The 26124-nt window shown below is 49.1% G+C and overlaps 1 protein-coding gene and 1 long non-coding RNA gene across 3 annotated transcripts in view; one reads left to right on the forward strand and one right to left on the reverse strand.

Annotated features, from left to right (window-relative positions):
* The window catches only part of LOC125613627, a 27876-nt gene extending 2264 nt beyond the window's left edge, over nt 1-25612 (reverse strand). Inside the window, exons 1-2 of the long non-coding RNA XR_007344188.1 lie at nt 22785-25612; nt 21108-21281 (exon numbers count right to left, since the gene is read on the reverse strand). This is a non-coding gene — a long non-coding RNA (uncharacterized LOC125613627). The remainder of the gene's footprint in view (nt 1-21107; nt 21282-22784) is intronic.
* The window catches only part of Rab11fip4 (RAB11 family interacting protein 4), an 81624-nt gene that overhangs the window by 3689 nt on the left and 51811 nt on the right, over nt 1-26124 (forward strand). The gene's annotated exons all lie outside the window — the stretch shown is intronic.

Genomic DNA, 26124 nt, shown 5'->3' on the forward strand with positions numbered 1-26124 from the left:
ATACAATATCTTTATTTTGTTTTTATTTATTTTTGTGTGGTACTGAGGATCGAACCCAGGGCCCGTGAGAACTCAAGGGGAACTCAGGCAGCAGGATACGCCCTATTCCCAGCAGGAATAATCTTAAACCTTAAACGCCCTAAACCCAATTATCTTAAACCGGGAACACCCTAATCCGCCTTGGTCCTTGAGCAAGGTCACCTACATTCAATGTCACTGCAAATGTCAGCAACATGGGGTACGCTGGCAAGGAAATTGTCATACCTACTTGGCTAATGGCTCCCAGCATCCACATGTGCAAGGCAAGTGCTTTGCCACTGAGCCACAACCCAAACCCCTCCTAGAGATTTTATCTGACAGTTCAAAGGTGGCAGAGACCAAAGCCAGGCAGCAGGTGTGGGACCAGGGTAGAAGTCAGGGGGCAGGACCTCAGGGTGCGGTGCTCAAAACATGAGCCCCTGGGGATGGGTCAGGGTAACTGGCTCCAGGTACAAGCAGGGCCAGCGGGGAGGGCTCCTGGCCTGTCTTTGCAGGCCCAGGACATGTCGGGGAAATATGTGTTTGGGGCTAACCATCAACAGGACCGTGACAGGGGACCCTGAATGTGAGCAAGTGGTGTGCTCCAGGAGTTCTTGGGGTGGGCACCTGGTGGGATTTTGAACAGGATTCAGAGGGGGGCGATAAGCCATGGGGTCATCCAGAGTTAGGTCCACACCTCACTCTGACCAGACTATCCTTGCAACCCTGGGCAAGTTCCTCTTAACCCCTTGGAGCCTGTTTCCACAGGTGTAAAAGCAGGGCCCTCCGCACCAACCTTGGGTCTGCTGTAACAATTCAGCAAGAAAACAGTGGTGGTGCGTGACCGTTCCTGCCTCCTGGTGCTGTGGACTAGTGAGAGAAAATGGTGCTGAAGTTACAGTTTGCATTTTCCCTTTTATCCTTGGATACTGCTACTTCAAAATTATATCAAAATAAAGCTCTGTGCCTAGGAGCTGGTGGGCAGAGTGGAGCTGAGGCCTTGGGCTAACGCAGTAATACCCAGGAGCAGAGGCATGCCCTGCAGTCTTCGGCTGCTCTCCTGGGCCCCATGCTATGCCATCCACATTTCCAGAAAAGATGGTGCATGGAGGAAAGATGAGAAACAGGCTTGGAAGACAGTCACGGTGGCACATGACTATAATCCCAGCAATTCAGGAGGCTAAGGCAGGAGGACCACGAGTTTGAGACCACCTGGGCAATTTAGTGAGACCCTAATTTTCTCAAAAATTTTAAAAAGTGCTGGGCATGGTGACATCCACCTGTGATCCCAACAGCTCAGGAGGCTGAGGCAGGAGGACCTTGAGTTCAAAGCCAGCTTCAGCAATTTAGGAAGGCTTTGGGCGCTCCTCTCTGTAAAGCAGTGTTGTGTTTCATTCAAACTCTGGAGGTTGGGGAAGGAGAAGGACCCTGTCAGTCACTTCACAACCCTAATACTTCCCTTCGTTTTCCCGGGGGGCTGCCTTGGTAGGGTGTGTCTTCTGGTTTTAAGCCTCCCCCTGGCCAACTCCTTTCCCTCCTCCACATAGGTCTGGCCCTAACAGGTGGCTCCTCCAACTCCTCTAAGTGGCTCCGTCCCAGTGGCAGTGGATGGGTAGACACAGTGGCTGTCCCGTCTGTTCTGCTCAGCAGTGCGGCTGGGGTGACTTGGGCTCTGTTCCTTCTGGTGGGCTCCTGAGTGCTGGGAGGTGGGAAGCCAGCCGGCCAGGCAGAGTGACTCCCTTTCCTGGCTCAGACTCTTGGGGAGGTGGGGGATGTTGGTGGGGGCCTGCCAGGGATAGGTCCTGATCCCTGTGGTGTCCCAGCCATCCCCTAGAGGTCAGGCTGAGACTGGAAGCCAGTGAGATCCTAGTTCATCTATGGGTTTCCTGTGTCTCCAGGGGATTCAAATCTGAGGAGTGATTTGGGGAGATGCTGGATGAGAACCCTGAGAAATGGGACAGCACAGCAGAGCCCCCGCCTCCCTGTGTGCCTTTTGTGGAGAGAGAGGAAGACCCCTCCCCTTCTCCCCTCAGGGTATAAGTGAGACTTCAGATATCAGCACTTGATATGGGTCATGTTAAAACAGCAAAATGCTTTAGAGTTGGCCCAGCCAATGTCCCAGTCCCTGAGAGCTCACTGCCCACTTCCCAATTCTCCCAGGTCCTGTGACACCCCCCGACTGGACACCATGCAGGGGTCTTTGGCCTACTGTTCAGACCTATGGACCAGCGCAAGTCCATTCCAGGTAGCTGGAGCCTGGGCAGCACCAGCTCCTGACCTTACAGGATGCTGCCCATCAGTGTCCCCACAGCCTGCGCGCTCTGGCAGAGTAACTTCATGGAGTGGGCTGTTGAGTGAGTTTCCCAGTCTAGGAAATGTAAGAATGGTCAGAGGAGATGCTGGGGTGTTTGGAAGGACTTGTGGTATCCAGGATGGTGTGTGTCCCCAGGCTGAGGGGTCAGCACACACCCTAAGAGTCCCTCCTGAAACCAGCCTGCTCAGAGGCTACCTCCCTTTTTTTTTTTTTTTTTTTTNTAACTAAGGGAAAAGGGCAGGAGTACCCTTTTTTTTTTTTTTTTTTGTACTGGGGATTGAGCCCAGGGGCCCTTTACCACAGAGCAACATCCCCAGCTCTTTTTATTTTTTATTTTGAGACAGGGTCTCATGAATTTGTTCAGGCTGACCTTGAGATGGCAATCCTCCTACCTCAACCTCCAGAGTCACTGGGATGATGGACGGGCACCACCAGGCCTCCTTTTTTGCAATCCCTAGTCCAAATGAAGTAGGGTTCCCTTAGGGAGGGTCTCCAGGAGGTGTGGAAAGCTCGCCCACAGACGTCAAAGCCAGGGAAACAATCACCCAGGGTCAGGGCCAGCCTTGGTAGGTGAAGCCTGCCCCACAGTACTATAAGATCCTGGGCTCTTGGTCACTCACCCACGTGGGCTGATTAACAAGGAACCCCACTAAGCAAAAAGAGCATCAGCCTACTCACTCTCCTGTGTAGCTGCCACGTCAGAATGTGGCATCACCATCCATCCAGTCCCCAAACCAGAAAGTCATCATTGGTGCCCCCACACGCAACCAGCCTCCAGCTCTCCATTCCCCAAGCGCCCCTCAGCCCCGCTGTCAGCCACTGCCTGCGGGGCATGCTCCCCATCCCAGCCCCCCTCTCTGCCACACAGGTGCCTCATAAGGAGCTGCTTTGACTATGTCGCCCCCGCTGTGACCCTCCTCAGCAGGGAGGATTCCATCACCAGCTCCCCACTCCGCCAGCCTCGCCTCTCATCACCACATCTCAAAACTGGTGACACCAAACCTCTCCTCACTTTCAGAAGAGGCACGTTGTTTCTTGTTGGGAGCCCTTGCCCACGTTTTACCTTTCTCCTGGCCCTCCTCCCACCCCACGTCCCCGTGGTAGGCCACCTTCTGCTCATCTTTTAAGACTTCCTTAGGCACCCTCCTCACCACCAGCTCCCTCTGCCCAGCCTGCAGGAGCCTCCTTGGGGCCAAGGGCCTCTGTCTCTGCCTTGAAACTCACCCTCCAGAATGGCTCCATGTTCACAGAGCCCCTACACAGGGACGCCAGCTTCCTCGTGGTGGCAGAGGCCCTGCCAGCCTCCTGCCCTTTACAGCCAGAATAGCACCCACAGTGAGCATTTCTCCATACACTTCTAGGATTAGTCATCTAGAAATGGAATCACTGTGTCAAAGGGTGTGCAGATTTTATTTTTAAATAGATTTCTTTTTTTTTTTTTTTTTTTTTTTTATATTTATTTATTTTTTTAGTTATCGGCGGGCACAACATCTTTGTTTGTATGTGGTGCTGAGGATCGAACCCGGGTCACACGCATGCCAGGCGAGCGCGCTACCGCTTGAGCCACATCCCCAGCCCTTAAATAGATTTCTAATAGATCATTTTTATTTTTAATAAATAGAGCCAAATTTTTCTCCCCAAAGACTACCAGTTATATTGTACCAACTGTACCAAAAACTACGACACACGAGCACCCACTTCTTCACCTTGCCAAGGCTAGACAGCGACATGCTGGTCTCTCCTCCACTTGCTTCCCTTCTTTCCCCTGCTCACGGACTGAGCAAAACTCGTTATTGTTCTCCTCTGTGCTGCCCTACTTACTAGTGAGGTAGACCATCTTTTCTTACCTTCTCTGATCCTCTGGATTTCTGTTTTTATGAGTTACCTGACCATATTCTCTGCCCACGTGCAATTGGGTTCTTAGTCTTTTCCTTATTGATTTATTAGAAATCTCTATATATCCGGACTCATAATCTTTATGCATTTACTTGTATTTTAATCTTGATTTTGGTGTCTTTTACTGTACAGAATTTTAAGCCATCCTTTTATGCTGCTTACATTTTTGGCATTATTTTGTGCTGTCTGTACCTCAAGGCTATCAGCATATTCCCCCGTGTATATTTTTTAATACTTTTAGGGAAAAAGCCTTGCTTTTTGACCCACCCGGAGCTTATTTTTGTTTTTGATGGGGGTAGTGATCTGGCACTCTTATTTTCCAAATGTCGCCAGCTATTCAAATCCCTACTGTTAAATAGTCCTTTATCCATTCATTTGAAATTTCATCTTTGTCATATCATCGCTGCCCTTATCAACATGTGTCTCTTTCTAGACTCTGGTCTGTTGTATTGATCTGTTTTACTACCTGTTTCTAAGCCTAAATCACAGTTTCCATGTGGTTTTTGTTTGTTTTTGCTGTACAGGTGATTGTACCACTGAGCTTCATACCTAGCCCTTTTTATTTCATATTGAGACAGGGTCTAAGTGTCCCAGGCTGGCCTGAATCTTTTGATTCTCCTACCTCAGCCTCCTAGGTAGCTGGGATGTGAGTAGCGGTATTGACAGGTTTGCACCACCACGCCTGGCTTCAGTTACTCTTGGTATATAGTTTGATATCTGATAGAGAAAGCCTTCCTCATTATTTTTTGTTAAATTTTTGTTGTTGTTGTTGAATTATATTAAAACTCCTACTAGAGATTGTGTTTGAAATTGAATGTGTATATCAGCTGGAGGAAATTCGTTTCTCTGCAATATTATCTAGAAACATGGTATATATCTTCATTTACTCTGGCCTTTTTAAATGTCCTTCAGTAAAGTTTTATGATTTTTCTCAAATAGTTTCTACACATTTCTTCTTAGGGTGACTACATTTTAGAATTTTTATTGCTGCTATATGTAGGACTTTTTTTTTTTTTTTTTTTTTTTTTGGTACTAGGGATTGAATTCAGGGGCTCTTAACCACTGAGCTACATCCCAACCCTTTTTATTTTTTATTTTGAGACAGGGTCTGGCTGAGTTGCATAGGGCCTCAAACTTGCAATCCTCCTGCCCGATCCTTCTGAGTCACTGAGGTTACAGTTGTGCACCACTGTGCCTGGCCTTAATGTACACGTTTTGGTCATTAAAAGTCCTTCCTTCACGATTTGCCTGTCCAAATTCTTCATCCTGGTTTCTATGGGTGTGTTCATTTTTACTAATTTTTAAGAACTAGAAATGTTAACTTTTTGACATGTTACAATTGTTTGCACCTTGTCATTTATTTTTAGCTTTGTTTGTGACAGTAGCATTTTAAATTTTTTACAGCTAGTTCCTCAGTCTTTTCCATGATGGTGTCAGCTTTTGAAGTAATGTTTAGAAAAGATACTGAAACCGTTCTGTTTTATTTTCATTTTATGCATTTGACTTTCATATTAAAAAGCTTTAAGATGACCTCATTTCCAGGTCTGGAGTGAGGGGGGATCCAGTTTGACATTTTCCTCTCCTTCTTCCCTACCCACTGGGCGATCTGACACTAGGTGAGCAGCTCTCTGCAAGGTTGTGCTGAAGCCGCCCCCTAATGGCGAAACAAGTGGGGTGTTCTGGGAACCCGGACCTAGCCTGAGCTCCAGATGCCTTCTGCTCCTATTCAGAAGGGGCCTTGCCAAGCTCCAGTCTTGCCAAACTCTCCCCTGTGCGTCTTCCTAGAGCTGACTGGAGGGACCTGACAGCCTAAAGGTCTAAGATCACCACTCCTCATTGCCTCTGCCCTGAAGCAGCCATTTCTAAAACCACTTATGACAACGGAGCTTTTAAGTTCTAAAAATACCTTTCCTGACAAACAGCGCTGTGACTCAGCTGTGCTGTGGAGGTGTGGGTGGCCACACTCTGCTTGCTCTGGCGTGGTGGCAGGGGGTCGTCACATGGCTCAGGAGGACCTTTCCGGATCCTCTCTACCACACAGTCCCCTCCACAAAGAAAAATAAACAAATAATTGCCTTGCCCTAAGATTCAGAGCTTCCATAAGAACAAAATGATCCTCAATTTGTATCTTTCGGGGGTAACTCAACTTTGATTAAGCCATGGGTGACTGGGCAGAAGCAACACAGATGTTGAAGTCCCTTTCGTTTGTTCCCTCCCCCGATCTTCCCTGAAATGTCTGATCTTAACCCTCTCCACCCTAGGAATCCTGGCTGAACTGGCCAGAGCACCCGTTTCCCAAAACAGCCCTGTGGACCACCTCCTGCCCGACTGCACCCTGATGCTCCAGTGCACAGATATCTTTAGAACTTAGACTCACCAAGATAGAGCCTGATGAAGCTTTAGAGAGAGGCTGCTTCATCCCGTCCTTTTGGAGGGAAGGTACAAAGGATTGAACCCAGGGGTGATCTACCACTGAGCTGCATTCTCAGCACTTCTAAAATTTTTAATACCTTTATTTATTTACATGTGGTGCTGAGAATGGACCCCAGTCCTCACACGTGTGAGGCAAGTGCTCTACCACTGAGCTATAACTCAGTCCCACTTCTAAAATTTTGAGACAGAGCCTTGCTAAGTTCCCCAGGCTGGCCTGGAACTTGTGATCCTCCTGCCTCAGCCTCCCAAGTGGCTGGGAGTATGGGTGTGTGCCACTGCACCCAGCTACATCCTGTCTTTTCAAAGCTAAGCAAAGAGGAAAGTTTAGGTTTTATTACCCTCTAGGATATTAACCAATTTCATATCTAACTTTGCAATCTTATTCCAGCCTTGGTCTTTTTCTGACCACGCATACTTTGATCTCTCCGGTTCTCCTTTGAACTGGCTATCCCGACCTGCTAGTTTCCTTGTTCATGAGTTCAGTCAATTTCTGATGCAGGCAACTGTGGCAAAATACAGACACATTAGCAGTTGCACAAGGACAGATGTTAATTCTCAGAAACAACATGATCTAACTAGTGATTCTTCATCCCTGGCAGCACATGGAATCAGGTAAGGAGCTTTCCAGAAATACCAATGCCTGAGTTCCATGGCCCAGAGATTCTAATTTAATGAGGGTAGGGAGGAGTCCAGCCTTTGTTAAAAGCTCCCTCAGTAATTCTAATGCAGATCCAAGTTTGAAAATAACCATCTAAACCCCAAGTTCTCAAATTTTGCTGCTATTGGAGCTACCTGGGGGTTTGTGGGATTCTCCATGCCCAGATTCACCCTCAGAATGGAACCCCTGGGGGTGAGAACCAGACCTCAACATTTTCAAGCCACCGAGGTGATGCTGTGAAGCCAAGACCATACAGGTTCTGGACTTTAGCCAGTTCAGGTCAGCACTTCTTTTCATAAGACTAGAAGGAGAGGCTGGGTGGGATGAAGAGTCTCACTCCCTGAAGATGGCCAGTGCCTGGGACAACCTGTGTGCGCAACAAATACTGACTGTCCTCTGGGAAGTGGGGCTTGGGATTGCAGGGCCTAGTCCAAGGCATCAGAGTTCCCACTTAGAACACAGCTGCTTGGGTGCTCAGCTACAGCCGGGAGCATTCTTGATGTCTAGGGAGCCATGGCTTTGCTTTTCCAGAGAGAGGCCCCGCCGAACCCACAGGGACACTGGGCCAGCAGGTGGGGAGGGGTGGTGGCACTTCACATTTCAGGACCTAAACAGAAATCTTGCTGGCGATATCATACTGCCACCCAGTTGGGAAACCGTCTGAGGGCTCAGGCCCCTGCTGCAGAAGGTGTAAGAAGGCCTGGAAGGGGACCTTTGGGGTTGAGGATGTAGCTCAGAGGTGGAGCACTTGCCTAGCATGCACAAGGTCCTGGTGCCCTCCTCACTACTACAAACAAGGGAGAAAAGGTGAACATTTTCTCCAGCTTTTTATTCTGCAAAAATTTCAACTTTTAGAAAAATTGTAAGAGTAGAACAATGAATACCCACATACTCTTCATTAGATTCACCAATTCTTAGCAGGTCACTACATTTGCACTCTGTGCTGGCATGCCTGTGTCTGCGTGCATATGCTCAATGGTGTTCGTTTTGGTCTTTGCTAGACCATTTGGAAGGTAGTTGCAGACATTGTGACCTTTCATCTTAAATACTTTACTCTCCCTAAACACAAGGACGTTCTTCTACACAACCACAGTACGCTTACCACTTATAAGAAATTTAAGATGGACGTAACATATTATCTAACATAAACTTCAGATTCACATTTTCCCAACGATATTTCTATAGCTTTTATTTTTTTATCTCAACTCTAAGCCAAGAATCCCATGTCCTTCAATCTAGTCACTTTTATTTATTTATTTTTTCCATTTCAAATGACATTGACATTTTTGCAGATGAGGCAAAAGAATGTCCCTTAACTTGGATTTGCCTTTATTGAATTTTTAGTCCTTTGGAGTAGTGAAATTTAAGTTTAAATTCCAAATAAGGGTTGGAGGTATAGCTCAGTGATAGAGTGCATGCTTAGTATGAGCAAGACCCTAGATTCAATCCCCAGCATCTGTCAATCAATCGATCAATAAAAGCAAAATAAAATGAGTAGGGAGGAATGGTTCAACTGAGGACTTCTACTGTTTTTCAGCCCCAAAGCACTTTTTTTTTTGTTTTTTTTTTTGGTACCAAGGATTGAACCCAGAGGTGCTTAGCCACTGAGCCATATCCCCATCCCTTTTTATTATTTTTTATATCTTGAGATATTTTATTATTTTTTATATCTTGAGCAATCTTACTAAATTGCTTAGGGCCTAACTAAGCTGCTCAGGCTGGTGTTGAACTTCGACCCTCCAGCCTCAGCCCCGTCAGTCACAGGTATTACAAGTGTGTGCCACCATGCCCAGCTCCAAAGTGCATTTAAAGGGCTCATGATTTGTGCCCACCCACCAGGCCTGTTTTCCCAGCTAAAACCTGGTCCCAAATGCCTTTTCCAGCTTGTGTTCATTCTATTTTGGGGGGAAACAGAGATCTAGGTCCAAAAGGTGGTGAGGTGAGGGAGTGGACATGGTAGAAGCTCCCCACCCTCTGGAGACCCACCACGTCTCCTCTTCCTCCTGGGAGGACCCTCCCTCTGCAGAACAGCAGTAACTGGGGTGTGGAGAAGTTAGGGAGCCCCATGGGGCAGGAGGGCTTGTCTGTGAGTGGCAGCGTGTGCACCTCTTAGAACTAGGAAGGCGCAGCAGGCCTCGGTGCTTGCTAGCTGCAGGAACACGTCGTGGGCTGTGAGGATATTAGTGTGGATGTGGCAAACCCTGGCCCCTGGTGTGGTGGAAAGTGCTCAGCACAGCATGCAGAGAAGGGGACCTTGCTTCACAGTGTGGCTACATCTTCATCCTCTCGAGGCTTGAGGAAGACATTGGAGCAGGTGTCTTTTTCTGGAGAAAACCATAGGACAGGGTGGGTAATAAGCCTTCTCTGGGTCTTTGAGGCCGTACCTGAGATGACATGGGAAAGGGGGCTAAGTGCTTCAGGCCACGGATGGTGCCTTTCCACACCCCATGCCTGAGGGAGGGCCCGACCCAGCACCAAACCCTTTGATTTCCCTCCCCTTCAGCCCCAAGAATGCTTCTCCCAGCCTCCTCATCTCAGTAAGTGGGGCTACCTCCAACCCCACATTCCCAGCTTCTCAGAACAAAGGTCAGTCATCCTTAATTTCTCCTTCCTTCCACATCCAACCCATCTACAAGGTCTGTTGGTTTTGCCCACAAATTTGTCCTGATCATTGTCCATTTTTTCCAACCCCTGAGGCTACACCCCTGTCAGAGCCTGACACAGCCCCCTCCAACAGCCTGCCCTCTGTCTCATGCCTTTGTGGGATCCATTATTCATGCAGTAGCCAGAGTGTTCTTCTAAAGTTTTAAGTTAGGGCCTGGATTTTTCTTGCTTAAGACCCTCCGATTACTCATCATCTTACTTAGAATAAACCCTAACCCCTAACTTCCAGCTGTATCCTGCCAGGTTTCACTTCTGCACGACATTGACCTTGTCCCCTCCCATCTTCCCATGGTTCTCACCATTCTGGCCACACACAGTTTGTTTCTCAAACTTCCCACACTAGTTTCGGGATCAAGGCCTTTGCCTTGCTGATCCCTTTACCTGGGACCTTTGTCCCTCAACCTTTGCACAGCTGTCCTTGCACTAATGCCACCTCCTCAGGAAAACCTACCCTGACCACCCATCTCAAGGAACTCTCTGCAGGTGCATGGCACTCAGCTCACATTTGTCAGAATATGCACAACTGCCTCACAGGTCTTCGTGGTCTGTCTGTGTCCTGTCTCCCCACTAGGCCATAAGCTAGGTGGATTCAGGACTTTGCCTGTGTAATGGGCTGCCGTGCCCCCAGCGCGCAGTGCTGTGCTTGGCACAGAGAAATTGTTGGTGCATATTTGTTGCATGAGTGGATGGATGAGTCTCAGATGTGGAAGGTCAACCCTGTGCTGGGGAAGAACAGGCTCCCACCTAGGAATCCCAGAGCCGTTGGGGGACTAGCTCAAAGGCTGCAAAACTCACACTGCCTCAGCTCTTCCAGAAGGGGGGTTAGAAAGGAGCTGAAAGGAGGAACTGGATGCTCTGAGACTCTCCACCTGGATTTATACAAATCCCTTGGGCTCTCAACAAAATTTGGATTCTGGTTCAGTAGGTCTGGGTCAGTCTGAGATTCTGCATGTCTAGCCAGCTCCCAGTGATGGTGGTCCAGGGCCACACTAGAGGTGCTTTCATGACTTGCAGACCCTCTCTCATCCTTCTGGTTGAATGCCATGGGAAGATGAAGAAAGAGCTGGAGGGGTCCCTCCATTGCCTCCTCTCTCCCCCTCCCTCCATCAACCACCAAGTGCTGTTTCTAGCAGTGGCTGTCACTTCAGCATGTGGTGGGGCCTGCTAGGTTTCTGTCTCCACATTCTGCTGCTGTGACAGACAAGACAGATTCCCTGCCAGAAATTGTGCTCAGCTACTTGCTTCTAGCACTACTGTTTCCTCCCTGTGCCTCTTGTTTAGGCAAACTCCTGGGGGTGGGAGCAGGGGGAGGGGGTGACTGTGGCACCTGCCAGAAGCCAGGCCAGTCACTGCCCCAGTTCAGGCTGGACAGCTGATCTGGCTAGGAATTGGGAGGTATAACTATCCAATCCCAGGGGCAAGCTTTGGTTTTAGGCAGGTATAGGCCTACTAGTCTGGCTTGGAGGCAAAGGGTTACTTCATTGTTTTGTTTTGTCTTATATGTTGCCCAAGCTGGTCTTGAATTCCTGGGTTCAAGCAATCCTCCTGCTTCAGTCTCCTGAGTGGCTGGGACTGCAGTTGTATACCACCAACACACCCAGCTCCAAAGAGTTAATTTAAACTTGGGGAGAAGCCATCAAGGTGGAGCATGTCTGCAATCCCAGCAACTAAGGAGGCTAAAGCAAGAGGATTGCAGGTTCAAGGCTAACCTGAGCAACGTGGGGAGCCCCTCAGCAACTCGGTGAGATAGTGTCTCAGAGTAAAAAAATAAAAAGGGCTAGGAATGTAGCTCAGTGGTAAAGTACCCCTAGGTTCAATCGCTAGCAAATAAACTTGGGGAGAGAGTGGGTTTGGGGTTCTTAGGATCATGGGTTTGCATCCTAGTACCAGTTTGACTAGTACCAGACAGGGTCACCCTGAACAAGGTACTTAACCTCTCTGAGCCTCACTCTATGGGGGCTACAGCTAGTATCTTCCTACAGGGTTATTATGAAAAATGGGAATGCATAGAAAGCACCCAGCAGGATGCCCAGTATGTGGAATCTCTCAATTCATGACGTACAGATTGTAAGACAGGTAATTTTCCAGTGAGTATCATTTGCCTCAGGTGCTGACCGGCTTCTGCTAGCAAGGCCTGTATCCCTGGGCTCTTTTCACACCTGCAGCCCCTCCCACTCCACAACCTGCTGCTTCAGCTGAACTAGGAAATCCAGCCCCTGGGCATTCCCCAAAATGTGTCGGCCCCTTTGTCAGATACTTCTAGGGCTGGAGTGGCTTAACACAGAAAAACCTGCACCCACTAAGCCTGGGGGGAAATGCTCAGACATTTTATTGGGGAATGACAAAGCTGTTCTCATCCAGATCATTCTTGTTCCTGACCAGGAACATGAAAATGACTGAGGATAAGATGCAGCATAATTGATTTTTTTTCCTCCTGTGCTAGAACTGACATCCCCACGCACTCTACCATGGAACTACACCCCCAGCCCCAAAGTTTGATTCTTGAAAAGAAAGAAAACCCTCCTGGGCTCTGTGAGCCTCAGGACAATGGTCAGTACTCCCCACTTCTTTTTGAAAGGCACCACCGGTGACTGGGCAGGAGGAGGACTGGTCCCCTAGCATCTGGTCCCAGATTGAACAAGCCTGTAGAATGGGGGGACTAACAGCTTCCTCTCCCCTTAGGTTTCATACCTGAGATCTGCAAATTAGACTGACAAAAGACAGATTAGCAGGAAAAAAATGTTAAATGTTACATGCAGGGAGCTTCACAGAAAAGTGAAAATCCAAAGAGACGGGTAGCCCGGGAGGCTTAGGTACCATTTTAACTGCGGAGGGATAAAATGTGAAGAAGTGAGTAGACAGAGGAAAAGGGGGTTCGGACTCCTAGGGGCAGTAGCATATTGTGGGGAGGTAACTAGGAGTATAGGTAGATACGGTTGTTTAGATTTGTTATGTAGATTCACATCCGCTCTATTCATTCTCTTCTTCCTGATGCAGGGGAGGGAGGCACCCCTACAAATGAAAATTTATGTCTCCTTTATAAAAGGCAAATTTATGCCCCACTTTCAGGCATGTGGGGGAGGGCAGAGAGCTTCTCTTGGTGCCTGCTGTTTCTTGATTGCCTTTAGCTCAAAAGATACAGTCCTTATGCCAAAGTGGCCTGTTTGGGACGGCATATCCTGATTCTCCTCAAGTCCCTGCCTCCGTCTTTCTCTAGGTCCCTCCTTTGCACATACGGGCACCCCACACTATCCACTTAAACTAGGGCCCCGTTGACCAAGGGTGTGGGAAGCTAAGCATCCTCCCTTCTCTGATGGTGTAAGTTGACAACCAGGAACCGATTTCAGGATAACTGCCTTATCCAGGCCCAGCCTGGGTCTTCTTGCTTGGGCTGTGGCTTGTGGGCTTGTTACAAGGCACCGGTCTGTGACAAAACTGAGGCAGCCACGCAGACCCCTCCTTCAAACCCCAATACTTGCCATCACTCCAGGATTTCAGATTTGTCGCTCAGAGTAACAGGCAGGAGTTCATCAGAAAGGTTAGGGAAAGGGGAAAGGGGACACTCTCAAGGAAGAGAGTGGGTCCCCTCAGAGAGGAGACAGCACACCCCTCCTGCCCTCCAGTTCTGTTGGGGGCCCCAGGGAAGTTTCCAGAGAGTCCTGCCCAGGCCTACCTCTTGACTTTTGGCTGACAACAGGATGACATCAGGCTTTCAAGTCCCCACTGCCAGGACAACTCTAGGTCACCTTGCCACAAGCTAACAGGTTCTAATTGGAACCTGTTCTTACCAACTTTATGGTTAGAGGAAAGTGTCCTTATCTCCCTGAGTTCTGGGATCTGGTAGGAGTAAGGGTCACAAAAGGCCCCCACCCCCCTTCAGGGTAACTTGTGTTCTTCTTATCAAGCATTTCAGGCCTGCATTTCTCCCGCAGATAACAGGTGGTTTTCTGAGGAATGTAATATACCCTGTTAACTTAAGCCAGCTGGGCTGCAGGGTAATTGCTTTTTAGAAAAGAAAGCATAGGTCAGGGGCAGCATAGCAGGCCCATTTTATAGGATTATCCCCTTAACTTCATTCCACCACTCACATCTGTCTGTTCCTTATGAGCTTCTGAGCTTCCTGCCCAGACACCTTCTCCTGGAGGGAAGTTCTTGTGGTGGGGGTGGTGCTATAGATTGAACCCAACTGGGCTCCACCACTGAGCTATATTACCAGCACTCCCTATGTTTTTTGTTTTTTTTTCAGTACTGGGATCCAACTCAGGGGCACTTTACCACTGAGCAACATCCCTGGCCTTTTTATCTTTTGTTTTGAAACAGGGTCTCTAATAAGTTTTTCAGGCTGTTCTTGAATTTGCCATCCTCCTGTGTCAGCCTCCCAAGTCACTGGGATTTATAGGTGTGTGCCACCACACCAGGCTCATTTTCTATTTTATTTATTTTTTTAAATTTAAAACAGGGTCTCACTAAGTTGCAGAGACTGGCCTTGAACTTGCAATCCTCCCCAGTCGCTGGAATCATGGGTCCCCACCAGGCACTAGACTGAAGGGAGCCCTGAGGTGGGCAGCAGGTGGGAGACATGTGAGGACCTTTGATTGTCACAGTGAACTAGGCTTTGACAGCTTCAGGGATATTGGTGGGAGTAGGCTGCACTTCCCCTCCCTGATGAGCACAGTCCTGAATTTACCGGCGGGATTTGGCTGAGAGTCAGTGGCTCTCCCCCAAGGAGACATCCCCTCTTCCTTTAGATTTTCCAGTCTCCATCCTGATAAGGGATTCCATGTCAGAAGCACTGTTTAATCTCACCACCTTGCAAAAACCTCTTTTGTGTTGTACATTTTGTTTCTATTCCCTTGGCTTCTTCTAAAGCAACCCTAAAAAGAAGATGTCTTAAAACCGCTCAGGAGACCTTATACGATTTGTATTCTTTGATCCAATACATTCTTTTTAGGATTTTTTGCACCAGAAAAGAAGTCCTGCTTGTTGAAATTAAATCCTGGGCTGGGGATGTGGCTCAAGCGGTAGCGCGCTCGCCTGGAATGCGTGCGGCCCGGGTTCGATCCTCAGCACCACATACAAACAAAGATGTTGTGTCCGCCGATAACTAAAAAATAAATATTTAAAAAAAAAAAAAAGAAATTAAATCCTTCTCCCATCAAATAAGAATTATAGTTTAACTTGTTTTCCCTCTTGGTCTTGGTAGAGAACTTCTAACTAATAAGCTGGTGAATCAACAGAACCTATCAATTTAATTATTTACCTCCCTTTTCTGTAGGGTTTATTTTTATCTCATTAATCCAACTATAAATATGTCGTTTATTATAAATAATTTCACAGATGTCAGGGGGAATCACAGTGAGTTTTGATTTAGTAAGAAGAGACTTGACTAGGAAAGGATTACTCCCAGGTTGGGAGAAGGGGGCTCTTTTGCAGGGGGTGAGGTGTCACAGAGAGAGAGAGAGAGCTGGGACCACCAGATCTGCCAGTGTCTCTAGGGTCCTTGGAGAAGGGATCGTCTTTTGTTTTTTGGTGTTGGGAGGTGCCAGGGATTAGAGGCACTCAACCTCTGAGCCACATCCCCAGCCCTATTTTGTATTTTATTTAGAGACAGGGTTTCACTGAGTTGCTTAGTACCTCGATAAATTGCTGAGGCTGGCTCTGAACTCGTAATCCTCCTGCCTCAGCCTCCCCCAGCTACTGGGATTACAGGCATGGGCCGCCTGGCCGGTTGGGATTGTCCTTTTGATTTAATTAATTTTTAACTGAGTGGGTGGGCTTGTCTTTTACAGGGATGAGTATTTGTTGATTCTCTGGAGGTGAGGTGGTAGCTAGGCTGGTCTGCCCTGTAGCAAAGAGACACTTAAGCCTCCTGGTGAATTCCAGATAAAGGGCTGGATTGTGGAGGTGCCATCGTAGGTCCAGGTCCCAGTCTGCCCCGTGGGGCAACAGGTCTCCCCATGGTCTGCCCTGATCAGTACCCAGGAGTTTTGTTTTGTTCTGGATTAATGATTGTGTGTGTGTGTGTGTGTGTGTCTGTCTGTCTGTCTGTCCACCACTTGTGTGCTCATGCTGGGGAGTGTCTCTGAGGCTGCCCTTTGTGCACCAGTCACAGAAATGCAAAACAGACTAGCCCTGTGGGTAGCCCAGGGTGTGGTGTGAAATGCACTTGGGTTTGGGGTGCAGTTGCCACTTCCTCCCTGGGAGGAAACAAAATGTGGTCTTCTGATGACAGTTATTAACCAGAGACTGGAAGCCGTGCGGCTCAACACCCAGTCAAGTGTCTAATCCCCCTATCTGTTAGCTGGAGCCCCTGTGCTACACAGTTCCATGGGGCACTGATCTTATTGTAATGTGTTAGGATTAGTCCCCTCTGGGGACTGTGCAGTGCACAACTTTTGTACAGCTGACCATGGCAGGCCTGATCCCAGCCTTCACTCAGGGTCAACTGTTACAACAGCCTCTCGGCCTGTTTCCTGTCTCTAATCTGCCCCCTCTGGTTTCACTTGCATTTTTCTGTGTCACCTCCCTGGTCCTGTCCTCCTTCATGTCCTTTCTTCCCTCAGAGTCATTATACAAGTACCCTTACCTGTGCCAGGGCTCCAGGAGTCCTGCCTCTGAAATGGATGGTCTGTCTGGTGACGAACAATCACTTAACCTCTCTGAGGCCTAATATCCATCAGATCCCAGCAGCCTGGGAGGCTGAGGCAGGAAGATTGCAAGTTCAAGGCCAGCCTCAGCAACTTAGCAAGGCCTTATGCAACTTAGTGGGATCCTGTCTCAAAATTAAAAATAAAAAGTCTAGGGATATGACTGAGTGGTAAAGTGCCTCTGGGTTCAATCCCTAGTACAATAAAAATAAATAAATAAATAAAAATTTTTAAAAGCCCATCAGATTATAGTATTTTTTATCCTTAGATTCTGAGCTTTAGGAGGCCGGCGACAGTCTCTGGTGTTATACCTCAGTGTCTGGCACACACTAAGTCCAGGTGGTATTTGTGGAACAGATGAATACATGTCATTTTGACTAGAACCTTTCTGTAGCTGCCCCTCTCATGCCTGATTAATTTACTCAGCATTTCCCAAAACTCTGCAGCCCTGCTATTTCCGGGCTTTTGCCTGTGCTATTCCCCCTCTAAGAATCCTCTCCTGCTCTGTTCCTGTAGTACTGATTGTTTTGGGATTGCTCAACTGCCATCCTGCGAGGCTTTTCCAGTCCTCTCTGCTGACTGGAAGCAGCCCCTACCCTGCAGCCTGGACACGCCTAAATAACAGTAGGACAGTGTCCCAGAGGCCCTTTTGCTCTTCTAGGTACTGGGGCATGGTAAGCATTCTGCACTTCTTGGATTCCCAGGGCTTGTGTAAAGCCAGGGGCAGGGCAGGGCTCAGGACAGAAGGACATGAAGTGTGCTGGAAATTGGTGATAGCCACAGTGCTCTCTCCTGCTTTCTGGTCACTCTCTGGCTGGTGTCCTTTCACAGAGGCAGCCTGGACAGGATGGTCAGCCCTGCTGCCTCCCTGGCCACAGGCCCTCTTGAGCTAGGAAAGACCAACTTCTAAGATGTGACTGGTGGGATAGGGATGTGTCACTTCAAGTTCAAGTTTAGGGGTCCACTGAAAAATTAGTCTTTGGGTCTGGTGAAGAAGTAAGTACATGGATACCCATGTTTGATGTCCTGGCTTACTGATCTTTCTATTGCAAATAATAATAATAATAATAATAATAATAATAATAATAATAATAATAATAATAATAATAAAAAGTACATTTAAAATGCTTAAGTCAGGATTGGGCCATGGTGAACATTTGACATGTATCTGCTGGAGCTTCCCAGTTGAAAGCAGGGACTTTTGAGTCAGAAAGACCTGGGTGTGGACCACAGCTCACCCCCCTTCCCACTGAGACGCTGAATATGTCTTGGCTTCTCTCCAAGCCTCAGTTTCCCTCTCTGCGATGGTCACCCTGGAGTGTTCCTCATCTCACTGTCAGGATTCCAGGAGATGCACTCAAAATCCTTGGCATCAGTCAGGGTGCGTTGGAGCCTGACAGCAAGACAGAGTGCCAAAAATGCTGGTGGCTATAAATGTTACTACTGTGCTTCTATTTTCTGGCAAAGGACCTTTCATTTCTTGGACCTCTTTATTTTCTCTCTCCTTCCATGACTGGCAGTATCAGGTCCCTAGGATGGTTTTTCCACAGATACAAAGTCGGGTGTGTATTTTTGTGACTTCACAGAGTCCTCCCATGGGACTAGTAAAGAACGGCGCTGTGCTGCAGACCCTGGCTGGGCCCTGCACCGAGGCCCCCCACTGCAGCCCTCTGCTCGTAACCCCCCCCACCCCCTGAGCCCTTGCACCCCTGCTAACACAGCCTCGTGCCTCCTGTTGTTGCCGCCTGGCTTCACAGGCTCCCTTTTCCCGTCCTACTGTCTGATAAATACCTGAAGGACACTTGCCCTAGAGGTGTCCAGTCTTACTGAAAGCTTGGTCCCTGTCCCCATTGCCAATTCAATAACAAAGACTTGGTTTTGAGAAAAAGGAAAAGGAGTTTTATTGCTTTGCTAGCCAAGGCGAAACATGGGAGCCTCTTGTCCCAGAGGCTGTGATTCTGACCATCGGGGGAACAGAGGGCTTTTAAAGAAATGATACAAAGGCTACACTCCAGGTGTGCTGTGTCAGGGGTCGTAATTCACTTGTGGCCCTGAGAGATAGCTGTTTCTTAGATCTTCTGGCGCCATCTCTGAAGTCTGAATTACTTCATTCCTGTGGTGTGTGTTTACTTAAGGATAGATAACTTGGTCTAGTTTGGGAGGAAGGGCGATCTTTCTTCCCCTCCCCCCCAAGGTTAGGGAGGAGGAGAGTGAGAAGAGAAAAGGAAAAACCATCAGTTTTAACATCAGTGCAGGGGCAGAACAGCAAGGCTTAAGTCCAAAGCATGAAGCAGACAGACCCCTGCTACACTGGCCAGGTAGCAAAGCCCTCCCCCCACAAGACCAGGCCTGGCCTTTGGCTCAGACATCATCCACCGTCCACACCTCCATCCACCCAATGACCCTTGGCCAATCCCCAAATTGCATAGCTAAGAGCCACAGCGTGGCATGGGCTCTTGCTAGCACTTGGCTGTGCACGGGGCCTGCTGGTACTTCTATGGCCAGACAGAACTCCGTGGGTTTCCACAGTGCAGGACTTCTCAGAGCTCTGTTGGGCCAAACCCCTTGGCACTGTCAGGCGGACAAGGAGATTATGTGCATTTGCACACAGGCTTGTCCGGGGAACCATTTCTCCCCTTTCAGCTCATCGTGTTAGGGACCTTCAAGGTCCTTGCCATTCCTCATGTGGCTCACATCCCCATGCATGTGTCAGCCATGGACGGCCTGGGAGTGGATTCAAAAAGCAGAATGAGAAGCTAAACACACTCCCACAGAATCAGAATCTGCATTTTAAAATATCCCAGGTGATTCATTCACATGCTCATTAAAGTTAGGGCCAGGCACATTTGTTTGTATGTCACGTCCTGGGTCTGGACCTTGACCACGTGCTGGAATCACATGAGGAGCCTTAAAAAATTCTGTGACCCAGGTCCTGACTTAATTGGTCTGTAGTTTGACCTAGTCCTTGGGTGTTTGAAAGACTCCCCAGGTGGCTTTAATGCGTGGCCAGCTGCATGGATGGGTGAACATTAGGAGGGCCAGAAGCATCCGTTTGGAAATTGGCAGGGAAGCGTTAGGAGTCCCGGGAAAGCTCCAGTGAGGCACTGTGAGGAAAAGGGATTGTCCCAAGGTTCCATGGCTGGAACCTGGACTTGGCTTCTACCATCAGCGCCCACGCTGGGATTGTGGAGTGGCCGCCCCACACCATCTCCTGGAAAGTTCTTCTGGATCGCCAACCCAGCCTTGGTTGGGTTCTTATCATGATGTGGCCTCTATGCTTACTGGGCTGGCTGCTAGCTCAGGACTCTGACAAACGTCCCTAAAGCCTGTAAAGTTCAAGCCATCCAGCGGAGGGGTGGCAGCACAGGCAAAACCAGGGCACAGTCCTTTTACATAATGATCGCCCCCCGGGAGGCAGTTGTGCTCCTTCCCACTGCCTCATTAGCCTCTCTGAGCCTCAGTTCCCCTGTCTATAAACTGGACATGACAGTTCCCTGCTAGGTTGGTTTGCAAAGGAATAAGAAGGTGACAGCCCCAAACTGCCTGGCATATAGAGGACACTAGTTCAGCATCAGAAGCAGGAGGTCCAAGGTTCTCGGCTCGCAAGAGCACCTCAGGCCCCAAGGAGCAAGAGACCCTGAACCTCCCTCCCTGGCCCTGTTGGGTAGAGAAAGCTGTGGCCAACACATACCTTTCTTTTCTCCCATGCATTCCTCTCCTGCCAGACCCACCCACGGGCTCCATGGTAATCCACGTGTGTGCTTCAGTCTGGCTGGGAGGAGAACTGCGTCTTGGTGTGGGGTATTCCCAGCCTTCTTAGGCTGAGACAGCAGCAGAAGTTGGCCATGCCAGCCATAGTTGGTGGCACCCCTCCCACCCTGTGGGCCCACTCCTGACAGAGCAGCTGTTCCTGTCATGGCTATTTTATTTTTATTCCTCCCTCTGGGAGCCCATAATCAAAGAGAGAGATCAGCACTGCTGCCTGGTTACAGGGAGCAGACAGGGAGTGAGGAGGTCTCAGCCAGGACCTGAGGATGGAGGCAGTGGACGGGACTCTTTATTTTAACCCCTCCATCTCAGATATAGGGAGACAGGTTACAGAGGCCCAGGATTCCCCAAGCCTGCCTTAGGGCTGTACCAGAACCTGGCTCTTTCCTTCAGGTCCAAGTCTTAGCCCTGGTCCTCTGACTGCTCTCACCAGGAAGGAATTGAGAGTGGTGCCTACCATCCTTGTCCCTCAGCTGGTGTGTCCATGCTAAGGTGGTTCCTGGGCCCCATGGACCAGCTTAGGATCTGGGATACACCTAGGAATCTGCATCCTTAGCAAGCTCACCTGACCAAAGTTCTAGAACTGCTGTGGACTCTTCCCTTTGGTCCCAAAGCCCAGGCCTGTACTCTGGGCCTCTCCTCTCCAGTCCTGCATCTGAATTCACCACTCAGCCAGCCCCTGACTAGTCTGCTTTATACCATCACTTACCTGGCGCACCTGACAGTAGCAGGTCTCAGGTGAAGGGGGCAGAGAGGATGTCTCATCTCTATGCAGCCCACGGACCCTGGACTCAGGAGTCTGGGGACCAAATTCTGTGTCTACCACTTCTAGTTGTATGACCTGGATACATTTCTTCACCCATCAGTGCTGTTGTTTTCTCACCTGCAAGATGAGGGTGGTGATGCCTCCTTTGCAAAGTGTTATTAGGATTAGAGGTAGTGTCATCATTTAGGTTAGTGTCTAGCACATGGACAGTGCTATATAAAGTTAGCTTTTTTCCCCCCAACTTGGGATTGAACCGAGGGGCACTTTATCACTGAGCCACATCCCCAGTCCCCCCTTTTTAAAAAAAAATTTATATAGTTGTAGATGGACAGCGTGCCTTTATTTATTTATTTTTTTTATGTGGTGCTGAGGATCAAACCTAGTGCCTCATACATGCTAAGCAAATGCTCTGCCACTGACTACAGCCGCAGCCCCCCAGCCCTTTTCATTTTTAATTTTGAGACAGGGTCTCACTAAGTTGCTGAGGCTGGCTTTGAACTTGTGATCCTCCTGACTCAGCCTCCCCAGTTGCTGAGATGACAGTGTGCCACCACATCCAGCTAAAGTTAGGTTTCTTATGCCCATTTTACAGCTGAGAAAGTTATGCTGAGAGAGGTTAAGAGACTTTCTCATGGGCATGGTGGTGCCTACCTGTAATCCCAGCTCCTCAGAAGGTTGAGGCAGGAGGATCATGAGTTCAGGGCCAGACTGGGCAACTTAACAAGATCCTTTCTCAAAATAAAAATAAAAAGGGCTAAGGATGTGGGGATGTAGCTCAGTGGTAGAGTGCCCCTGAGTTCAATTCCCACTCTTGCCCCCCACCCAATAAATAAAGGGAGAGAGGCTTTCCCCAAGTTACGGAGTGGCAAAGTTGGCTGGAGCTTCCACCCTCCTCCCACACCACCCCTGCCTGAGTGTCCACAGCTGTCCCCCACCTACAGCCAGCTGCTGCTCTGCTGTCGGATTACAGCTGGGTGTAAAAGACCCTCCCCGCTGCTCCATTCCCTCACACTCTCGCCACACTCTGGGGTTAGGATAAATTCTGTAATCCCATCAACCAGACAGTCAGAATCTACAGAAACCAGATGGCCAAGAGCCATGCAGCTCAGCTTCCTGTGGCCCAGAAAGGGATGCTGCCACCCTCAGTCCTGAAAGCTCAACATTTATTATGCTAATGTCCATTTACACTCAAAACTTATTTCCATTTTCTGGAAGAATTCACATTTGGAATCTCTGCACTTTGGATTTAAAGAATGTAGTTTTTTTTCCTCACAGCACTGGGGATCAAACCCCAGGGCCTCACATATACTTATCAGGCCTCTGACACTGAGCTGCATCCCAGCTATAAAGGACATCTTCAAACATCAGCCTTCCTGGTGCTTAGTGTCAATGAGCCCACTTGCTTGCCCAGGGAAGAAAAGAGATCTCAGGCCAGGCATCCACTCTGCCTCTAGCTCTCTGGTATTCTCAAAAACTGCTGCTCCTTGGGTTTCTCCTTCCCCACCCCTAATGTTTCCCTCTGATTTCATTCTCTCTTCTGCGTGGTTTGGTCTAGGGCCACCATCGTGGGTCTGTCTGCACTGAGCTTTACCCTCAGAATGGACCATGTAGCCGTCTCACCTCAGATTGCTCTGCACTGAGCCAGGCTGTTGAAGCCTATGAAGGGCAAGGGCACATCGCACCCTCCCGCCCTCTCTCCATCTCAGCAGCCAGGCAAAGGCAGCTCTTTTACACTCTTGCTTTTCTTCCACCCCTGCTGTGATAGAATCAGCCCTGCCCTCAGTGGCGGTCAGAGGCGGCCAGCTTGCTGGGGCCCATTCTAATGAAGGTAACTGAATGCCTGGGCGGCCGAAACTGGCCCTTTGCAGACGGGCCAGGGGAGGGCCTCCCTTGAGGCAAGAGAGTGAGCCAGCTCTTGTTTGCCCCAGCCTGGCATTAGACACCAGACTGGGCCATGCAGCCCGAAGGAGGGGCCCAGGAAGGGGAAGGGGACAGAGAGCAGGTTTATTTAGGGTGAGCTGGGCTGGTCCATTGCAATTTGCTTTCAGAAGCTGGAAAGACAAACAATAGATTTGGGTCACCCAGGCTGGGGCAGGGTGGGGGAGGAGATGGTCAGATTTAGCAGGATTCCCATGTCAAATAGCTGGTGCTTGGGATGCTGGGCTCTGAACTTGGGACCCTTCGGATCACAGATTCTCTCTCCCTTCCTGTGTTCAGAATTCCATACAGCTGCACAGCTGCCTGAGAGCAACCACATACTAACAGGAGTCCTGGGCTCCTTTCCCTAGATTTAGGAGCCCTGTGCAGAGTGGAAAGGGTTTTGCAGACAGGTAGGCCTGCATTCAAATCCTTGCTCTGAATGTCCTTGGGCAGGTTACTTGATCTTTGAGGCTCAGCTTTCTCATCTGTGAAGTGGGAAGAATAATCATACTCAGGCCCAGGTTATGCAGGGCCTGAAGCTCTTGCATTGTGTGAAGCCCTTTCTAAGGTAAAGAATCTCAGCATGTCTTATTTTTGCAAATTTGACAAAACCATGAGAACACACTGCCCTTCTGATCACATGAGGGTCCTGGAAGCATAAGTTTCAGTAGTTTCACAGTAAATGCAGATGTGTTCTCACTGCCTGACAGGAAGGAACTGACATTTGTAGAGCCCCTCATTCAGGCCCGGCCTGGAGTAAGCCCCTTGGAGGTGTTGCCTTTCAGTATTATTGCCTCTCAGGTGTCCTGAGTATTCAGTGTATGCAAAGTTGCTCATGCCCAACACACTCGGCCCACTCTTTATTTGCTAGTTTAGTGGCCACGATGGGTCAGGCACTGTTCTCAGCACTGAAAACCTTAGGAGAGGTAATCGGACAATCAGTGAATCAACATATAGTCACCTCCAAATGAGAGGGCAAGTTCTTTGAGAAGCTAGGTGATACCTAGGGAAATAAAAATAGATAATTTTGATTTGGGATAGGCATAAAGAAAGGCCTCTTTGAGACATTAAAAAAAGTAGGAAAGAATTCTTATCATTCTAGTTTCTGCTTTGCTTTTGGTTTCTATATGCTCATCCATGAGGAAGTCCACCATGAGGTTAATAGCAGCTCAGATGTTTCCAGGTCCAATGGAAAGCTAGTCAAATATCTCCTTTGATTCTCTTGACAACTCTCAGATGAGAACACAGCAGGTAGAAAAGCTCAGCTTTATCTGAGCTGGAAGGTGCTCTATGGAGGAGCTGGAATTGCAGCCCTCGGGGCAGCCTTAAAGCCCTTTTTCAGTGACACACCAATGGCTGACTCAGGCAGGGATGCCCTTGTAGGCTCAGGACCTTCTTGGAGGTCACATGGTCTGATCTTTTCCCCTTGCTGTGGGAGAGGAGGAAGCTGAGGAGGCACCCCCTCCTAACCCAGCCATCTCTATCAAAGTGGCTGTGACATCCCCAGAGCACCCACATCCAAGAAGCCTCCCTGCCTCAGGAAGCCCTTCTGCGGCTCTCACGCCCCTGCATCCTGAGGACAGTAGCCCACTCCTGGTCCCAGGGCCACAGACACCACCCCCTCCTGGCTTTCTGCCCCCCCCACACACACACACTTGGCTCATTGCTTCTGGAAAGGATGACTGGAGCTCTGCTGGAGGTCTGGAGGTACTCAAATGAGAGAAGGCCAGAAGGACAAAGGTCAGAACTTAAAAAACAAGTGGGGAGTCAGGGAGGACCCAAGTATCAGGCTCAGCAAATCCAACAAGGGAACACGCTTTTCCCTGGGCTCCAGACAGGCCTGGCAGATGGGGAAAAGGGTGATACTAGCTCTCATGATGCAAAAGAGGCAAGCAGGTACCTAACAGGTGGGCTGGGAGTGGGTAGCTTGGGGGTAAAAGCTTCTTTAGCACCTGGCGGCACGTGCCTCCTACTCTGCCAGGTGCAGGGAACCTTCACTGAGTGGTCCTTGGGACAATCGTGTTTAGTAGGTACTTTTATCCCCATATCCCCAGATGTGAGCCCTGCATGACCAACTCTGCTACAACCCAGATGGCAAAGCCCTTGCTAGGAGCTCAGGTTGGTAATGAGCCCCTGCAAGCTGGGCCTGAACTTGTGTCTGAAAGCAGGAAACCTCATCCAGTGGTGAGAGGCCTTGGCGTAAGCCCTCAGATACTGAGTCACAAAGCAGGAAGGGTCCACGCACCTGAGTTCAATTCCCCACATCTTGGCTGAGCACTGGGGCAGGCAGGGCCTGGACCCCTAAAGAATCTTAGCGAAGTGCATGTGGTGAGTGCACCAGCTGAGCAGGGGGCTGGGGGAGCCTGCTGAGGTTGCCGCTGATCCTGCCCTGGGGGTCAGGGCAAGCCCTGGCTGTCAAACCAGGCCCCTAAAGCTGAGTCATGGTAGTCATCATATAGCTTCGATTATCTGTGGAATCATATCTATACCTATATCTATCTATCTATCTATGTATCTATCTATCTACCTATCTATCTATCTATCTATCTATCTATAAAGAGAGAGAGAGAGAGAGAGAGAGAGAGAGAGAGAGAGAGAGAGAGAGAGAGAATATTAAACTGGTTACCAGGGATAGGTGAGGGTGGGAATGGGGATAGGTAGGTCAGAGTTACCAGGCAGCCAGTAGGTAGGATGAGCAAGTCTAAACATCTCATGTACAGGTGAGTGCACTGGCACCTGTCTGTAATCCCAGCTACTAGGGAGGCTGAGGCAGAGGACCACAAGGTCAAGGCCAGCCTCAGCAATGTATCATGGCTGTATCTCAAAATGAAAAATAAAAAGGGCTGGGGATGTGGTTCAGTGGTAAAGTGCCCCTGGGTTCAATCCCCAGCACCACAATAAATAAACCAATAAAGCCACAGGTTAGATGAGGCCTCAGGAAAGAGGAGAAAGGGACCGAGGCACAGGGCAGGCTATATCTACAGCTGAGGCGTGGTGGTACAGGGGAGGCAGCCATGGGGCTGAGGAGTCATGACAGGGC

This window comes from Marmota marmota, unplaced genomic scaffold (assembly GCF_001458135.2).
Source record: "Marmota marmota marmota unplaced genomic scaffold, marMar, whole genome shotgun sequence".
In the NCBI taxonomy this organism is placed as follows: Eukaryota; Metazoa; Chordata; class Mammalia; order Rodentia; family Sciuridae; genus Marmota; species Marmota marmota.